The sequence below is a fragment of the Rutidosis leptorrhynchoides genome, chromosome 6 (genome assembly GCF_046630445.1).
Source record: "Rutidosis leptorrhynchoides isolate AG116_Rl617_1_P2 chromosome 6, CSIRO_AGI_Rlap_v1, whole genome shotgun sequence".
In the NCBI taxonomy this organism is placed as follows: Eukaryota; Viridiplantae; Streptophyta; class Magnoliopsida; order Asterales; family Asteraceae; genus Rutidosis; species Rutidosis leptorrhynchoides.
Window position 1 is genome coordinate 171,458,079 of NC_092338.1, and position 19,229 is coordinate 171,477,307.

Below are 19,229 nucleotides of genomic sequence, written 5' to 3' on the forward strand. Positions count from 1 at the left end.
TTCTCATAAACATACGTCCCATGCATAGAGACAAAAATATCATTCATATGGATTGAACACCTGGTAACCGACATTCACAATATGTATATAAGAATATCCCCATCATTCCGGGATCCTCCTTCGGACATGATATAAATTTTGAAGTACTAAAGCATCCGGTACTTTGGATGGGGTTTGTTAGGCCCAATAGATCTATCTTTAGGATTCGCGTCAATTAGGGTGTCTGTTCCCTAATTCTTATATTACCAGACTTTAATAAAAAGGGGCATATTCGATTTCGATAATTCAACCATAGAATGTAGTTTCAATTACTTGTGTCTATTTCGTCAAACATTTATAAAAGCGCATGTATTCTCAGTCCCAAAAATATAAAGGGCAAAAAGGTAAATGAAACTCAAAATACTGTATTTCGTAGTAAAAATACATATAACGTCATTGAACAAGTGCAAGGTTGGCCTCGGATTCACGAACCTAAATTAATTATATATATTTATGTGTTGGTCAATATTTGTCTAACAAATTAGGTCAAGTCAAAGTGTACCACAATCCTAATGCTCGAGACTAATATGCAAAAGTCAACAAAAGTAAATTTGACTCAAAATAATTTCCAAAAATCTATACATGATTAATATATAGTTTAAATATCGTCGTTTTATATTTTTAACTATTTTTAAAAGATTTATTAGAGTAAATAATATAATTTATTTATTAATAAATAAAATTTTATATTATATTTATATAATAAAATATACTTTTATATATATTAAGTAATAAAATTTATAGGGTTTATTTAATATTATAAAGATAATATGATAGGTATTATTAAAGTAAGTTATTACACGTAGTAAAATATGTTTGTATCAAATATTTATTTGATAAAATAATATCTATAATGATAGTAAGTAAAAGTTGTATTATTTTATAATAATTATTATTATTATAAAATATCAATATTTATAATTACTAAGATGACATTATGATAAAACGATAATTCTAATTATGATAACTTTAATATTTACGATAATTTTTAATATTATCTTTAAAATAATAATTCTATTTAAAATAATAATAATAATAATGATATTTTATAGTAACAATGACATTTCTATTAAAATGATAATTTTTGTTAAAATGATAGTTTTAATACTAAGATAATTTTAATAATAATAATAGTAATGATAAAAATAATAAGAACGATAATTTTATCTAAATCAATATCTTATAATATTTTAATTTCATCATGATACTCTTACCCATTATTTCCTAATCGTTTCGTTTAATAGCTTTTAATCGTCTTTTATATTGTGTTCGTAATAATGATAATAATAGTAATCAAAATAATTAGGTGTTACAAATATTTGTTTTAATTACACTAATATTAATATTGATGGTTACTATAACATAATTAATGATAATACTAATAATTATCTTAATGATAATATAGTAATAATAATAATAATAACAATAACCATTTTTAAATAATGATATATATATTAATAATGATAATAATAATAATAATACCAATAATAATAATAATAATAATAATAATTGGATAATAATAATACTAATTATAACTTTAACGATAATAACGATAGTAATAATAAAAAAAAATAACAATTTTTAAATATAAATCCTTTTATTGATAAAGATAATAATAATAATAAGATAAAACTAGAACGACGATAATAACGACGATAATAATATTCATTTTTAATAATAATACAAAAATTCGATGGACTATAACTTCAAATCCGTTCATCGAAATCATTCGATATCTAAATGAAATGTTCTTAATTTTTCGCTAGCTTTCCAATGACATGCATATCTTATACCTTATCTCAGTCGCATATATAACTAATTCAGGATTCAACATAACCTAACTAAAGGCAATATCAAAAGTACAAACATGCATAATCCTATATACTCGAGCACTAGTCAGGGATACACTATTAGTATGTAAAAGTTAAATTATGAGTACTCACGTATCAATATTGAGATTCAATATTGCAGGAAAGGTGCGTAGACGCAACGGAGATGATAAACACTATATTGACCTCATGAGCATACCCATGAACCATATCCAATCACCTTCATAGCTATAACCCATAATTTCCTTAATCCAATCCCACTCGAAAAACAATTTCGAAATCACTCGGACAGCACTCTGACGTAATATTTTATGTATACTAATAATATCTTGAAATAATACGGAGTATATATATATATATATATATATATATATATATATATATATATATATATATATGTAAATCGATTGAGAGAGTTTAGAGAAAAATATTTTCAAGTTTCTATGAAATAATAAAACCTATTGAATTATATTTATAATAGATTTTTGAATTATTAAAGTGAATTATTAAAGTATGAATTATTAAAGTGAATTATTAAAGTATGAATTATTAAAGGGAATTATTAAAGTATGAATTATTAAATGAATTATTAAAGTATGAATTATTAAAGTGAATTATTAAAGTTAAAGTAAAGTAAAAATAAAGTAAAGATAAAGTTTAAGTATAGTAAAAGTATAAAACTATGTACGTATAATACGCGTATAAATATATATAATATTAATTTAAATCGTTATATATATTTAATAAAATAAAATATAAATATCGTTATCTTTATCATACTGGTTAAGTAATGAGTTGTCAAAAGTGGTTCTAGATATTTATAAAAGTTATATACGTTTTAATAATAAAGTTCTTTTTAAACTGAAAACGTTTTTGTACGTTTGAAACTAAATCAAATAAATATAATAATTTTGTTTTCCAAAACCAAATATATTTTTAAGAATCATTTTGTTTAAAGGTTAAAATAATGGAAATCGTTATATCATAAAATGCTTTAGAAAAGTAGAATCATATATATTCATAATAGGTTTCAAGTTTTTAAATTACAGTTTGTTGGTGAAGCATGGGATAAAGTTCAAAGGTTAAATAAACGTATGAAATCATCTTAATGAAAAATGTCGAGTTACTTAACTTGTCGATATCCAACATCTAAGTTATTTACACTTCACGTTCTTACTTATAAATCACTTTATCATTTTCCGAATGTTGTCAAAAAGAATAGATTTCTTAAATCACAGTGGACCTCATAACATAGACCCGTAATGATATCATAATGTATCTGATAAATCAATCATTTGATATTATCTTCTAATTCCATCGATAAACATATTGAAACAAATACGTTCATGTAAAGTATTATACGTTTAATACTTTATTAATATTCTCAAGTTATAATATATATATATATATATATACATATATATACATATTTATTTATATATAACGGTTCGTGAATCGTCAGAATTTGGTCGAGGTTATAATGAATGTATGAACACAATTTAAAATTCTTGAGATTTAACTTAACAAACTTTGCTTATCGTGTCGGAATAATATAAAGATAAAGTTTAAATTTGGTTGGAAATTTCCGGGTTGTCACACTATCGATCCACCACTCAACCACCAATTTACTGTTTCTATTCAGCTGAGAAACCACCACACGCTAATATGTCTGCTACAGCTTAATTCTTTTCTATTTGGAGCACAATACCGGAATAAACCATCACTCAAACCATGAAAAGTGCTGTGATTAATCGCTGCATATACTACTATTCTCATGAGCAATCGTCACCCCAAGAACACACTAATTTATCTTAAACCTACATGATCACTACTACTGCTTCTTACATTATTTTTGTTAATCATAAACCCAACAATTTCCATCACCTTTGGCAATCTCTATTTCCTTTTGGTTGCTATAGACCGTGACCCAAACACCCATTTTATCAAACCCATTTCATCAAATCATTGAGCATGTTGCTATTTTCTTATGTAACCGAGACCACCACCTTCGGTTTTCATCTACTAATCGAAACCCACCCAAGACCACTTTGGGTTGTTTGCTACTCACTTCTGTTCTTTTCTCTTCAACAATTAAACCACCGGTCACCTCTGTTGATCGCCACCATACAAACACCTTCACTCCACCTTCATGAGAAACCACCCTATACCGTGGTGAACTTCCCTCTCTCTCTCTCTATATCCATCTTTCTCTCTGATAATGCTAAAAACGAACATATATTTCATAGCATTATCTCTCAAGAAAGACAAACTTTTAGTTGCAACTGTTATATTTACAAGTGATATTCGTTTAAATAATAAAAGGTGAAGACAAAAGACAGATTCGACGAAATGAAGACGCAAACGACCAAAAAGCTCAAAAGTACAATCAAAGTGGTTCCAATTATTGATAAGAAACGTCTCAAAATTACAAGAGTACAAGACACAAAACGCAAAGTACAAGATATTAAATTGTACGCAAGGATGTTCGAAAATCCGGAACCGGGACCAAAGTCAACTCTCAACACTCGACGCAACGGACTAAAAATTACAAGTCTACTATGTACAAGAATAAAATATAATATTTAAATAATTATATAAATTATTTATATATTATATATTATAATAAAAACCGTCGGCAAAGCTAGGATCCAAAGTCTGTGAGCTGGTTTTCAGACTTCCGCACTCACGGTACTTTTGTGAAGGAAACCTCAGCACTCGCGGAGGTCTACAGTGAAGTCAGGATCTATAAATTCAGCATTTTCGGACGTTTTATTTACACATATTTTTTTTTCCTTTTTCTTAAAAAGCTCATGTACCAAGTATCACTCCAATTAGTAATCTCAATTTGTAATTTTAATTTTAAGTTAGTGATAATAATAAGGTTGAGTTAGTCGAATGTTTTAAGGTCTTGTAAGTCGGAACTCTGTCCGTGTAACGCTATGCTATTTTTAACCACTGTAAGTTATATTTATGTTATTTTCATTAATGTCTCGTAGCTAAGTTATTATTATGATTATTTAAGCCGAAGTAATCATGATGTTGGGCTAAAAATATTAAAATTGGGTAATTAGGCTTTGTACCATAATTGGGGTTTGGACAAAAGAACGACACTTGTGGAAATTAGACTATGGGCTATTAATGGGCTTTATATTTGTTTAACTAAATGATAGTTTGTTAATTTTAATATAAAGATTTATAATTGGACATACCTATAAATAACCATATACACTCAATCGGACACGATGGGCGGGGTATTTATTGTTGGGATTTAACAAGTTACAAAATGCTTAAAACATTTTAAGAATCATATTAAAGCAGAAGCATGTAAGAATTACCATTTAGAACTTGTTAATCTTTAACCAATTAAAGTTAAATCCAAATAAGGATCAAGTTGTGTTATATACTTACAAACTACAAGCAAGTAAAGAGATTATACCTACTCCAAGCTTGCTAGTAAGGAATGAAGATGATGATGTTGAATGGAGCTCCAAAAGTGTGAAACCTCAAGTAGTTATACCCCAAACTTTGCACCAACACCCTAGCTTTTAGTTAGGATTTATTTGACACTTAATATGAGCTTGCATAAACTAGTGAAGAACCCTTTTCTTCCCCTAAAACCCACGGCATACAGCAGCAGCCAGAGAGGTTTTATGCAGTTGTTTTTTTATGTATTTTGTGTATATGCATGTGTTGTTGTGACTATGAGTCAATGGACATGTTTTATAGAATGATGCAAAAGCATGGCACACTAAAGAAGGAATCTCTAGCATGTGCACTTGACTCCCAATGCCACTACCAACAAGTTTATAAAAAATTAGTTTTATAAAAGAATTAGTTTTTATAAAACCTTTTAATTTTTATAAACTTCCATATATTTATATATATACATTTTATATAAAACCAAATTATATAAAATGTAACATAAATACATTAATTATTTAACCTATAAATAATTAAATCCATAATATATATAAGTTATTCCATAATTTATATATATATATATATATATGTATACATCAAGTAATATCTCAGAAAACCGTTTTTCTTAAAGTTCAAGTGTCGCATATTTAATCAATGATCCAATCGTTAAGATTAAATACGTACAAGGTGTCGGTAAGTTTGTTATTGGGTATGACCCGACTTGGATCATAACACATTAGCCACATTAATTTAATATGTCTCTCGGGCATACGGAATACCTTCAATCTCCCACTTGCACGAGAAACATAAGAAATTAATGCAAGTGATGGATACCACCTAACGACCGTCCATCACCCCCATTATGTTATGACTTTGTGCCATTCAATAACATCATCCCTTTCGAGTCCCATCTCGAATATGAATAGGTGAATCTTTCATTATATCCTTTCATCCTAGATGTCATGTCAAATCCAAGAGATACAGAGTGATCACTCTCTTCTAGATTTAACTTTATCAGGCCTTAGACATCTGACTCTCAACGAATAAGAGGGACAAATTCCATCTCGACTACATACGTCCTAAATATATACCTTGCATTATCCATGAGCTCTTCCTTGTGAACTACCATATTTCAGAATAGCGAAGGAAAGAATCAAGGCACAATACTTGGTAAATATCCAAAACCAATATGTATCTCATGTCAGAGGATACAATGATATTCGCCTTTACTCAAGATTACATGTGATCAACCACAAAGGCTCCATTTAGTAAATCTTGAGGGCGGGTCTTCCAATATTTGTATACTACAAATATCTATGAACCTTGGTTGCAACCTTGCCCCACATTCATCCCGTGAATGTATACCAATCCAAGTTCATAATAGTCTAAACCTCACACTTGCTCCCACAAATGTGATCGACTACGGAATTTAGAATAATTGCTTATTCATGGATAAAATATGCAAAATAGGAACTTAACTCAAAATAAATTAAACCATAATTATATTAATGAATTTGAACAATTTCGTTCCGTTACAATACTTAAAACAGATCATCACCAATCACTAGAATATCGAAGCCCTAATGCACAAACATGTCCTGCATGTTTTGATCCATGTAAGAGCTTCGTGAGAGGATCCGCTATATTAAGATCTGTGTGAACTTTGCGAATACATATCTTTCACTTTTCAACTTCATCCCTTATGTAGTTGAATCTCCGCTCAATGTGACGGGTCTTTTGATGAGCACGAGGTTCCTTGATTTGAGCAATCGCACCCTCGTTATCACAAAAGATCTCAAGAGGGTCCTGAATGGAAGGGACTACTCCTAAGTCGTCGATGAATTTCTTCATCCATGCAGCTTCCTGAGCTGCCAATGATGCGGCGATGTACTCTGACTCTGTAGTGGATAGAGCAACAACATCCTGTTTTGAACTCTTCCAAGAGACCGCACCTCCATTTAATGTGAAGACATAACCGGATTGTGATCGAGAATCATCACGATCAGTTTGGAAACTCGCGTCCACGTAACCTTTTACAGCGAGTTCCTCCTCACCAGACCCATATATCAGAAACATATCCTTAGTCCTCCTAAGGTATTTCAATATACTTTTAACAGCAATCCAATGACTGTTTCCTGGGTTATTCTGGTATCTACTTGTCAGGCTAAGAGCGCATGACACATCCGGTCTAGTGCATATCATTTCATACATGATTGACCCAATGGCAGAAGCATATGGGACTTTCTTCATTCTCTCATGTTCATCTTTCGTGGTAGGGCACTGAGATGAACTGAGAAGTGTTCTCTTTTGAATAGGTACCAAACCTTTCTTAGAGTTCTCCATCTTGAACCTTTTCAAGATCTTTTCAATGTATGCACTTTGATTTAAACCTATCAGTTTCTTGGATCTATCCCTGTAGATCCCAATCCCCAAAACGTATTGTGCTTCTCCAAGATCCTTAATGGAGAAGCATTTGCTTAACCAAGTTTTAATACCTTGCATTGCCGGAATATCATTTCCAAATAACAATATATCATCCACATATAGTACAAGGAACATGATAGTGCTCCCACTAGCTTTCTTGTATACACAAGCTTCATCACCATTTATAATGAAGCCAAATTTATTGGCCTCCTCATTAAAACGATGATTCCACATTCTAGATGCTTGTTTCAATCTGTAGATTGACTTCTTTAACTTGCATACCTTCTTAGGATATTTCGGATCAACAAAACCTTCAGGCTGAACCATGTAGACATCTTCCTCAAGATGTCCGTTTAGGAAAGCGATCTTGACATCCATTTGCCATATTTCATAATCATAATGAGCAGCAATGGCAAGTAATATCCTAATAGACTTTAGCATTGCCACAGGCGAAAAAGTTTCATCATAGTCAACCCCTTGAGTTTGAGTGAAACCTTTTGCTACAAGTCTAGCTTTATATGTATCCAAGTTTCCATGTATGTCGGTTTTCATCTTGAAAAGCCATTTACAATCAACTAGCCTTGAGCCAGTAGGTTGTTCAACAAGTTCCCAAACTTGGTTGTCATACATGGATTGCATCTCAGCGTTCATGGCTTCCTGCCATTTATCCTTATCAATCCTTGTTAAAGCATCTTGGTAGTTTGTTGGTTCATCCAAATCAACCACATAGCAACCATCCATGAGAAACCCATATCTCTCAGGAGGATTACTAATCCTACCAGACCTGCGAACGTCTTGTGTATTTTGATCATCCATTTGATCACTCTCAACATTTTCATGTTGAGTGCTAGTGTCAACCAATAGTGTATCATCTACTTGATCTTGAACTTCTTCAAGATCTATCTTCCTCTCACTATTTCCTTCCATTAGGAACTTAGTTTCAAGGAATTCAGCCTTTCGAGCAACAAATACATTCTGCTCGGAAGGATCATAGAAATAATATCCCATATCATCCTTGGGATATCCTATGAAGATCCACTTCGTGGATCGAGCATTCAACTTATTAGGGACGTAACGCTTAGGATAAGCTTCACATCCCCATACCTTTAAGTATGATAGAGATGGAGGTTTTCCAAACCACATCTCATGAGGAGTTCGTTCCACTTTCTTGGTTGTGGCCATATTTAGAATACGAGCCGCGGAGCATAGACAATAACCCCAAAATGATAGAGGCAACGAGCTTCTAGCCATCATAGATCGAACCATATCCATTAGGGTTCGGTTCCTCCTTTCGGAAACTCCATTAAGTTGGGGTGTTCCTGGTGGAGTAAGTTGTGAGATAATCCTACAACTCCTAAGATGATCTTGGAAAGCATCGCTTAGGTATTCACCTCCTCTATCGGTATGAAGTACCTTGATTGTCTTATTGAGTTGATTTTGTACTTCGCTTTGATATTCTTTGAATGCTTCAAAAGTTTCGTCCTTATGTCTTAACAAGTAGACATATCCAAAACGACTGAAGTCATCAATGAAAGTAACGAAGTATCTTTCACCATTCCTAGCTATGGGCTTAAAGGGTCCACATACATCCGAATGTATTAATCCCAATAAGTCCTCAGCCCTTTCATAGGTCCCTTTGAAAGGTGCTTTAGTCATTTTGCCTTGTAAACAAGATTCACACACATCAAACGAGTCCATCTCATTTGATTTCAAGAGTCCATTATTTTGAAGTGTATGCATTCGGTTCTTGTTTATGTGACCAAGGAGACAATGCCATAAGTAGGAATCACTCAAATCCCTTTTGAGTCTCTTGGTGCTAGTATGGTATATTGAGCTACTAGATGATGTATCATCGTGAACCAATTCATAAATTCCATTTGAAGGCGAAGCCTTAAAATAGAATACATTATCTAAATAAACATGGATATCATTATTAACAAAATTAAGATAAAAACCACATTGTTTTAAACGGGAAACTGAAATAATGTTTCGACATAAATCCGGTGCATACAAAACATTGTTCAAAATAAGTTCCAAACCACTTGGAAGATTTAATACAAAGTCTCCTTGAGCCTTCACTTGCACTTTGGCTCCATTACCCATAAAGAGACTTGATGTTCCCGTTTTCTTGCTACTTCTTTTGAACCCCTGCAAAGAATTGCAAATGTGAGTTCCACATCCAGTGTCTAATACCCATGTATTAGAAGAAGTAATACTAAGCTCTATATATACCATATATATGTTACCTGAGGTTTGCCCCGCATCCCTTTTTTCCTTCAACTCCTTAAGGTAGACCGGGCAGTTGCGTTTCCAGTGACCCATCTCACCGCAACCGAAGCACGGGTCTTCCTTGGGGTTTGCTTGTCCGGCAACCTTTTGCTTCTTGTTCTTGTTTTTGGTTGGGGTAACCATCCTCCCCCTTCCCTTGCCTTGATGGGCGGGTCCTTTTCTCTTAGCCACCTTAGGCTTAGAGGTGTTGTTACCTTTTGACCCGCCATCATTGATCATTAGCACGGGTGAAGCCCTTTTACCCATGCTTGTTTCGGCCGTCCTTAACATGCCATGAAGCTCACCGATGGTCTTATCCATCCCATTCATATTGTAATTAATTACAATTTGGTCAAACCTCTTTGACAAGGAGTTTAGGATAAGATCGGTGGCTAGCTCATTGGAAATGTTGAGGTTAAGACAGTTTGCGCGATCAATGAGGCTTTTCATTTTGAGGACATAGGAGGAGACGGATTGGGTGTCATCCATACGACATGCATGTAGCGCTCGAACCATTTCGAAGCGCTCGACACGTGCTTGTTGAAGGAACATCTCCTTCAATTGCGTTATCATGTCATATGCACTATGATGTTCGAAATCCTTTTGGAGTTCGGGTATCATAGTCCCAAGCATTAGGCAACCAACTTGCACCAAATCGGCACAATATTTGTCATAGTAAGCCATGCCCTCCGTATCATCCATGTCGGGTTGATCGGGAATGGGGTCCTCCAACACATACGCTTTATCCTCGAGTTTGAGGACAATCCTAAGATTACGGAACCAATTCATAAAGTTCGTATGGTTGAGTTTGTCTTTCTCAAGGAGAGACCTTAATGATAGGTTGTTTAGGTTAAGTGGTGCGTTTTGCATGTTGTTGTTGTTATTAGCGGCCATCTACAAAATTAACAAAGTTCATTTAAGTATTGATTTCAAATTTAATAAACAATACCCTTTTATATTATAATTGTCTTATTAAATATTAGAATCCAACGGTAAATCAAATTTCGGTTAGGTGACCTTTATCCCGTTATTTGATTTAGCTAGGTAGTCATTTATATGACAATTGCAATCCTTTTGCAACTTCTAAATTATGGGATCATGCAATCCTTTTGCATGGCATATTTATCCCATCAACGCCTATTTGTTCCTCATGCTTTCGTGACCCTAAGTTCATGATTCCCAAATCAAGTCGTCCTACTTGTGTAAACATATAAAATTAACATGCAAGTGGTTAGGTGACCTTTATCCCACAAGCATGTGAATTTTACCTTAACCATATTAGTTTGCTTATAACGGTTAGGTGACCTTTATCCCATTATGAGTTCCCTAATATTTTTAAGTGTCACACAAAAGGATGGCGTTTAACTTGTTTGCTTTGTTGATTAAGGGATTTTAAGTTTTCATTAATTCTAGTTTGAGAAAACATTTATGCCATACACCAACATGCATTTAGTGTATGGTTCATTTGAAATCCATTTTCAAGTCTTGTAATTAAGCCAATTACTTGATATAAACCAATTTATATATGCGATCCTTTTCATGTTCTTAATAACCGTTTATTAATGTCCTTTTGCTACTTTTAATTTAACCATTTAAATTGTCGATATGCATGTTGTTAATAATGTTAATTTAACCAATTAAATTGTCATTTTAGTTTGTTGTTAACTTGTGTGATTAACTTGTAGCATACATACAATCCACAATCATACAATAAACAACCAAGCATGCAAAACAACATGTTCACAATCAAGCCTTTTGGTAAGCATTTTGTTTAGCCGAAAACAAAATGCCACCGGGTAAGGGTAATTACACAAAGTAGGAGATTTTAAATCTCCCACTTAATCTTGCATCCAAATGCTTCTTCATGTGTTCTTCAAGTCTTCATTATCTTCATCAATTTACAAAATATATCCTAATACATTTTTGTCTAAAAAATGAAATTACAACCTAATCTATTTTACATACCAAATATAAAATAAATTACATAACCAAATGAATTATTACATGCCAAATGAATAAATATTATTACAAACCAATTGAATAAATATAAATCAACCATGCATGCAACCAAACACAAGGTCAAGGCTTAGATTGTGAACTTTAACATACAACCAAGTATGAACCAAATAGAAGAACCAAAACCCACTTTTGGAACTCCATAAATTCGGCCATATAATAAACCCACCCAAAACCATAAATTTTTTGCATTTTACAATCATGCATGTAGATAAAATGCAAAATATATAGTGAGTTTAATAACTATCTCGAAGTATATTTCAACAACTTCGGCTCTAGATACCATTGTTGGGATTTAACAAGTTACAAAATGCTTAAAACATTTTAAGAATCATATTAAAGCGGAAGCATGTAAGAATTACCATTTAGAACTTGTTAATCTTTAACCAATTAAAGTTAAATCCCAATAAGGATCAAGTTGTGTTATATACTTACAAACTACAAGCAAGTAAAGAGATTATACCTACTCCAAGCTTGCTAGTAAGGAATGAAGATGATGATGTTGAATGGAGCTCCAAAAGTGTGAAACCTCAAGTAGTTATACCCCAAACTTTGCACCAACACCCTAGCTTTTAGTTAGGAATTATTTGACACTTAATATGAGCTTGCATAAACTAGTGAAGAACCCTTTTCTTCCCCTAAAACCCACAGCATACAGCAGCAGCTAGAGAGGTTTTATGCAGTTTTTTTTTTGATGTATTTTGTGTATATGCATGTGTTGTTGTGACTATGAGTCAATGGACATGTTTTTTAGAATGATGCAAAAGAATGGCACACTAAAGAAGGAATCTCTAGCATGTGCACTTGACTCCCAATGCCACTACCAACAAGTTTATAAAAAATTAGTTTTATAAAAGAATTAGTTTTTATAAAACCTTTTAATTTTTATAAACTTCCATATATTTATATATATACATTTTATATAAAACCAAATTATATAAAATGTAACATAAATACATTAATTATTTAACCTATAAATAATTAAATCCATAATATATTTAAGTTATTCCATAATTTATATATATATATATATATATATATATATATATATATATATATATATATATATATATACACATCAAGTAATATCTCAGAAAACCGTTTTTCTTAAAGTTCAAGTGTCGCGTATTTAATCAATGATCCAATCGTTAAGATTAAATACGTACAAGGTGTCGGTAAGTTTGTTATTGGGTATAACCCGACTTGGATCATAACACATTAGCCACATTAATTTAATATGTCTCTCGGGCATACGGAATACCTTCATTTATATGTACGAATAATCGTTCATTTAACCGGACACGGGAATGGATTAATAGTCTATGGAATTATTAAAACAGGGGTGAAATTATGTACAAGGACACTTGGCATAATTGATAACAAAGTATTAAAACCTTGGGTTACACGCAGTCGATAACCTGGTGTAATTATTAAACAAAGTATTAAAACCTTGTTACAGTTTAAGTCCCCAATTAGTTGGAATATTTGACTTCGGATATAAGGATAATTTGACGAGGACACTCGCACTTTATATTTATGACTGATAGACTGTTATGGACAAAAACCATACGGGCATATTAAATAATCCATGACAAAGGACAATTAACCCATGGGAATAAACTAAAATCAACACGTCAAACATCATGATTACGGAAGTTTAAATAAGCATAATTCCTTTATTTTCATATTTAATTACACTTCTAATTATCGCACTTTTATTTATTGTCATTGTATTTAATTGCACTTTTAATTATCGTACTTTTTAATTATCGCAATTTTATTTTATCGCACTTTTATTTTATCGCACTTTCGTTATCGTTATTTACTTTACGTTTTAAATTAATTCTTTTATATAATTAATATTTTACATTAGGTTTTAACTGCGACTAAAGTTTTAAAATCGACAAACCGGTCATTAAACGGTAAAAACCCCATTTTATAATAATAATATTACTTATATATATATATATATATATATATATATATATATATATATATATATTACTTATATATATATATATATATATATATATATATATATATATATATATATATATATATATATATATATATATATATATATATATATATATATATATATATATATATATGTGTATTTTTATAAGTTAAAACTAATATAGCGTTAAGCTTGTTTAAATGTATCCCTGTGGAACGAACCGGACTTACTAAAAACTACACTACTGTACGATTAGGTACACTGCCTATAAGTGTTGTAGCAAGGTTTAGGTATATCCATTCTAAAAATAAATAAATATCTTGTGTAAAATTGTATCGTATTTAATAGTTTTTCCTAGTAAAATATAAGCTATTTCATATACACCTCGCATAACATCAAGTATTTTTGGCGCCGCTGCCGGGGACTTATAAACGCCGAAAGCGCAACGCTATATATAAAAAAAAGATTTTTATAAAAGTTTTTATTAAGTTCTTTTTATAAAAATATAAGTTTTAAAAATAAGAAAAATATAAAAATACAAAAAGAAAGAAAAATACATTTATATTTTTAAGAGTTTATAATATTTATAAAGTGAATAAGTATTTTTATTTTAGTTTTAAAAATAAATTTTTATTTAATCTACCATTATATTTTTATATATATTGAAAAACAAAATTAAAAAAAAAATTGAACCTGAATAAAAAATCGACCTGCATCTTATCTGAAACCGGGGTATCCGCACTCGCGATACTTTGTGCCAGCTGGTATCTGCACTCGCGAAACTTTCTGACAGGTCAAACCTCATACTGTAATTAATGCGAAATTAGGGTTAATTTTATTATTATTAATATTAATTAGGGTTTTAATTAAATTATTATTTAGTTTAAGTTTTTAATTTATTTGTATTATTAAGTTATAATTAGTTTTATTAAATATATAAACTAATACTTTTATAAATTATTAATATAAAAATAATATTTTTATAAAAATTGTACTTTTTACAACTATAAGTTTTATTTTTAAAATTTCTTATCTTTTTAATTGTTTATTCGTAATATTTGTATTTTTCGCTCGTATTTAGTTTTAAGATATAGTTTTTGCCATAGTTATTTTTTATTTCTAGATTTTTAGGCTTTGTCGTAAAATTCCTTAAGTACTTTTTCTTTAGACTAAGATTTAGATGCTTTAGAATTTTGCGACGCCTTTTTAAGTTTTAGTACCTTTTTAAGTTATTGCCGTTTTGGGATATAGTATTCTTTTAAGCTTTAATATTTTTAGACGCAACTTTTAATTCTTAGTTTTTAGTTCCTTTTTAAGTTTCGACGCGCTACTTTATTATTTTTATTTTTCGACGCCTATTATTTTTCGACTTTTTATTTTTCGACTTTTTTCGACGCGCTCTTTTTCTTTCTTATTTCTCGACATTCTAGTTTTAGGACTTAGATTTTTTTTCTATTTCTTCTCTAAAATTTCTTTAAATTACGAAAAATTATTTTAAGCGGTTAAATTGATAGACATCAAAATTTTCTGGTTCGTAGTAATAGTTGGATTTGTACGTGGACCTGGTTATTGGAGCCAAACAGTACTCAATTATATTGAGACCAAACGAATCCTGCCCCTCTGCTGCATCTTTTGGCTATTCAAAACGTGGGCAAAATCAGAAAAGTCTATTAATTTGATAACTTATATAATTTTTCTTATTTTTATAACTAATAGGATATTCAGTGAATGCACCGAGCAAAACGTTCACCACCTTTTGTACGTTCACCACCTGTAACTCGATCAAGACATCTAGCAAATATTGTCGCCGTTGATTTTTCTTTATAATCGTCATCCCGTCGACCAATTACTCCAATTCAAATTTCCGATAATCCATTTTTTGAACCCGACCTCACAATTGAGAGTCTGAAAAATATTCAGGGACGATTCCGAGATCCTGAACCACTAATCTTTCCTCCGGAACCACCAATCATTCAAACAGAGATTGTTGAGGAACGAACCATTAAATCAGAATCCTCTAGTGATTCAGATTCAACAAATTCAATAATGGAGAATCTGGAACCTCTAAGTATGGAAGACCGAATGAGAGCTAAACGCACTGGCCAAGGTCACGCAATTACTCAACCAGACATTAATGCGCCAGATTATGAAATCAAAGGACAAATTCTACACATGGTGACTAATCAATGCCAATTTAGTGGTGCGCCGAAGGAAGATCCAAATGAACATCTTCGTACCTTTAATAGGATCTGCACACTATTTAAAATAAGAGAAGTGGAAGATGAACAGATATATCTCATGTTATTTCCTTGGACTTTAAAGGGAGAAGCCAAAGATTGGTTGGAATCGTTACCTAAAGGGGCGATTGATACATGGGACGTTTTAGTTGAAAAATTTCTTAAACAATTCTTTCCGGCATCTAAAGTCATGAGACTTCAAGGAGAAATTGTTACGTTCACACAAAAGCCAAATGAAACTCTATATGAGACGTGGACCAGATTTGGAAAGTTATTGAGAGGATGTCCGCAACATGGTTTAGATACCTGTCAAATAGTACAAATATTCTACCAAGGATGCGACATCACTACAAGGAAAGACATAGATATAGCAGCTGGTGGTTCTATTATGAAGAAAACAGAAACTGATGCTTACAAAATTATTGATAACACTGCTTCCCACTCACATGAGTGGCACCAAGAAAAAGATATCGTTAGATCATCTAAAGCAGCTAGAGCCGATTCTAGCCATGACTTAGATTCCATTTCTGCTAAGATAGATGCTGTCGAGAGACGAATAGAAAAGATGACTAAAGATATTCACTCAATACGAATTAGTTGTGAGCAGTGTGGAGGACCACATTTGACAAAATATTGTCTTAGTATTGAACTAACAATGGAATAAAGAGAGAATATTTCATATCTAAACCAAAGGCCTGGAAATAATTATCAGAATAATTATCAACCGCCAAGACCTATTTACAATCAAAACCAGAATTATAACCGAAATGTTCCATACAACAACCAACAAGGTCCTAGTAATCAACAAGTATCCAATAATACTTACAATCAGCAAAGACCCAATTTTCAAAACAAACCACCACAAACCGATGATAAAAAGCCAAATTTAGAAGATATGATGTCGAAGCTAGTTGATTCTCAAACACAATTTTTCACATCTCATAAACAAACCAATGAACAAAATGCTCAAGCATTTAGAAATCAACAAGCTTCTATTCAAAATCTAGAACAAGAAGTAAGCAACCTAGCAAGGTTAATAGGTGAAAGAAAACCGGGAAGTCTACCTAGTGATACAAATGCTAACCCCCGAAATGAAACAGCTAAAGCTATTACCACAAGAAGTGGTATTACACTTAAACCACCTGAAATACCTGTAATTTCTGATGAAGCTATTCCTACTCCACAAGAACCACAACCTGAGCAAGATAAGGAAAAAGAACCGGTAGTTGAAAAGATTAATGAAGATAACATAGTTAAGGCTAAACTTTATGTTAAACCATACCAACCACCACTTCCTTACCCGAGTAAAATGAGAAAAGAGAGACTTGAAGCCGAGCAATCCAAATTCTTGGATATGTTTAAACATATAAATGTAAATCTTCCTTTCATTGATGTGATTTCAGGAATGCCTAGATATGCTAAATTTCTGAAAGATCTAATCTCGAATAGAAAGAAAATGGAAGAACTCTCGGCTGTTACTATGAATGCAAATTGTTCTGCAGTACTGTTGAATAAGATACCAGAAAAATTATCAGATCCAGGAAGTTTCACAATTCCATGTTTTCTGGGTAGTCTTAGTTCAATAGAAGCATTGGCAGACTTAGGTGCTAGTATAAATCTAATGCCGTATTCACTATACGCTAAACTAGACCTTGGAGAATTGAAACCAACACCAATAAGCATACAACTAGCCGATCGATCAATAAAATATCCTAGAGGGATAATGGAGAACATGCTAGTTAAAGCTGGTACTTTAGTATTTCCAGTAGATTTTGTTGTTCTGAACATTGAAGAAGATTCTCAAGTTTCTCTCATATTAGGAAGACCATTTTTAAACACGGCTAAAGCAATGATAGACGTGTTTGGTAAGAAACTGACCCTAAGTATAGAGGACGAGAGTGTTACCTTTTAGTTGATAGAGCCATGCAACAACCGCAATCTGCAGATGATACATGTTATTATATTCAAACTATAGAAGCACATGCAGAATTGTTAGAAGAATTTCCAGAATTACAAGGAACAGGAGAATGTTCTTTAGGAGAAGGAACTGAACCAATTAATGAAACTGAAATGTTAGCTACACTTATGGCTAATGGATATAAACCAACAACAGAAGAAATTCAAATGCTAAAAGAAGAAGACAGATATCGATATAAATCATCGATAGAAGAACCACCGACATTAGAGTTAAAGCCACTTCCAAACCATTTGGAATATGCTTATTTACATGGTGAATCTAAATTACCTGTAATAATATCATCTTCTCTTACTGAAAATGAAAAATCTCAACTCATTTTTGCGTTAAAAGCTCATAAACCAGCTATTGCATGGAAGATTCATGATATTAAAGGAATAAGTCCTTCGTATTGCACACATAAAATCCTTATGGAAGAAGGTCATAAAACGTATGTGCAACGCTAACGAAGACTAAATCCTAATATGCAAGATGTTGTTAAGAAAGAAATTATTAAACTGCTTGATGCAGGTTTAATTTATCCAATTTCTGATAGTCCATGGGTAAGCCCAGTTCAATGCGTGCCTAAGAAGGGTGGCATGACTGTCATCACAAATGAGAAAAATGAGCTTATTCCTACTAGGACTGTAACGGGATGGCGTGTTTGTATTGATTATAGAAAATAGAATGACGCCACCAGAAAAGATCACTTTCCCTTACCTTTCATTGATCAAATGTTGGAAAGATTAGCTGGAAATAGTTACTATTGTTTTCTTGATGGTTTTTCCAGATATTTTCAAATTCCAATAGCACCCGAGGACCAAGAGAAAACCACGTTCACGTGCCCTTATGGTACTTTTTCTTACAAACGTATGCCATTTGGACTTTGCAACGCCCCTGCAACCTTTCAAAGGTGCATGATGGCTATTTTTCACGACATGATAGAAGAATGCATGGAAGTTTTTATGGATGACTTTTCAGTCTTCGGTGATACATTTGAATCATGTCTAGTTAATCTTGAACGAATGCTTATTAGATGCGAACAATCAAATCTAGTACTTAATTGGGAGAAATGCCATTTCATG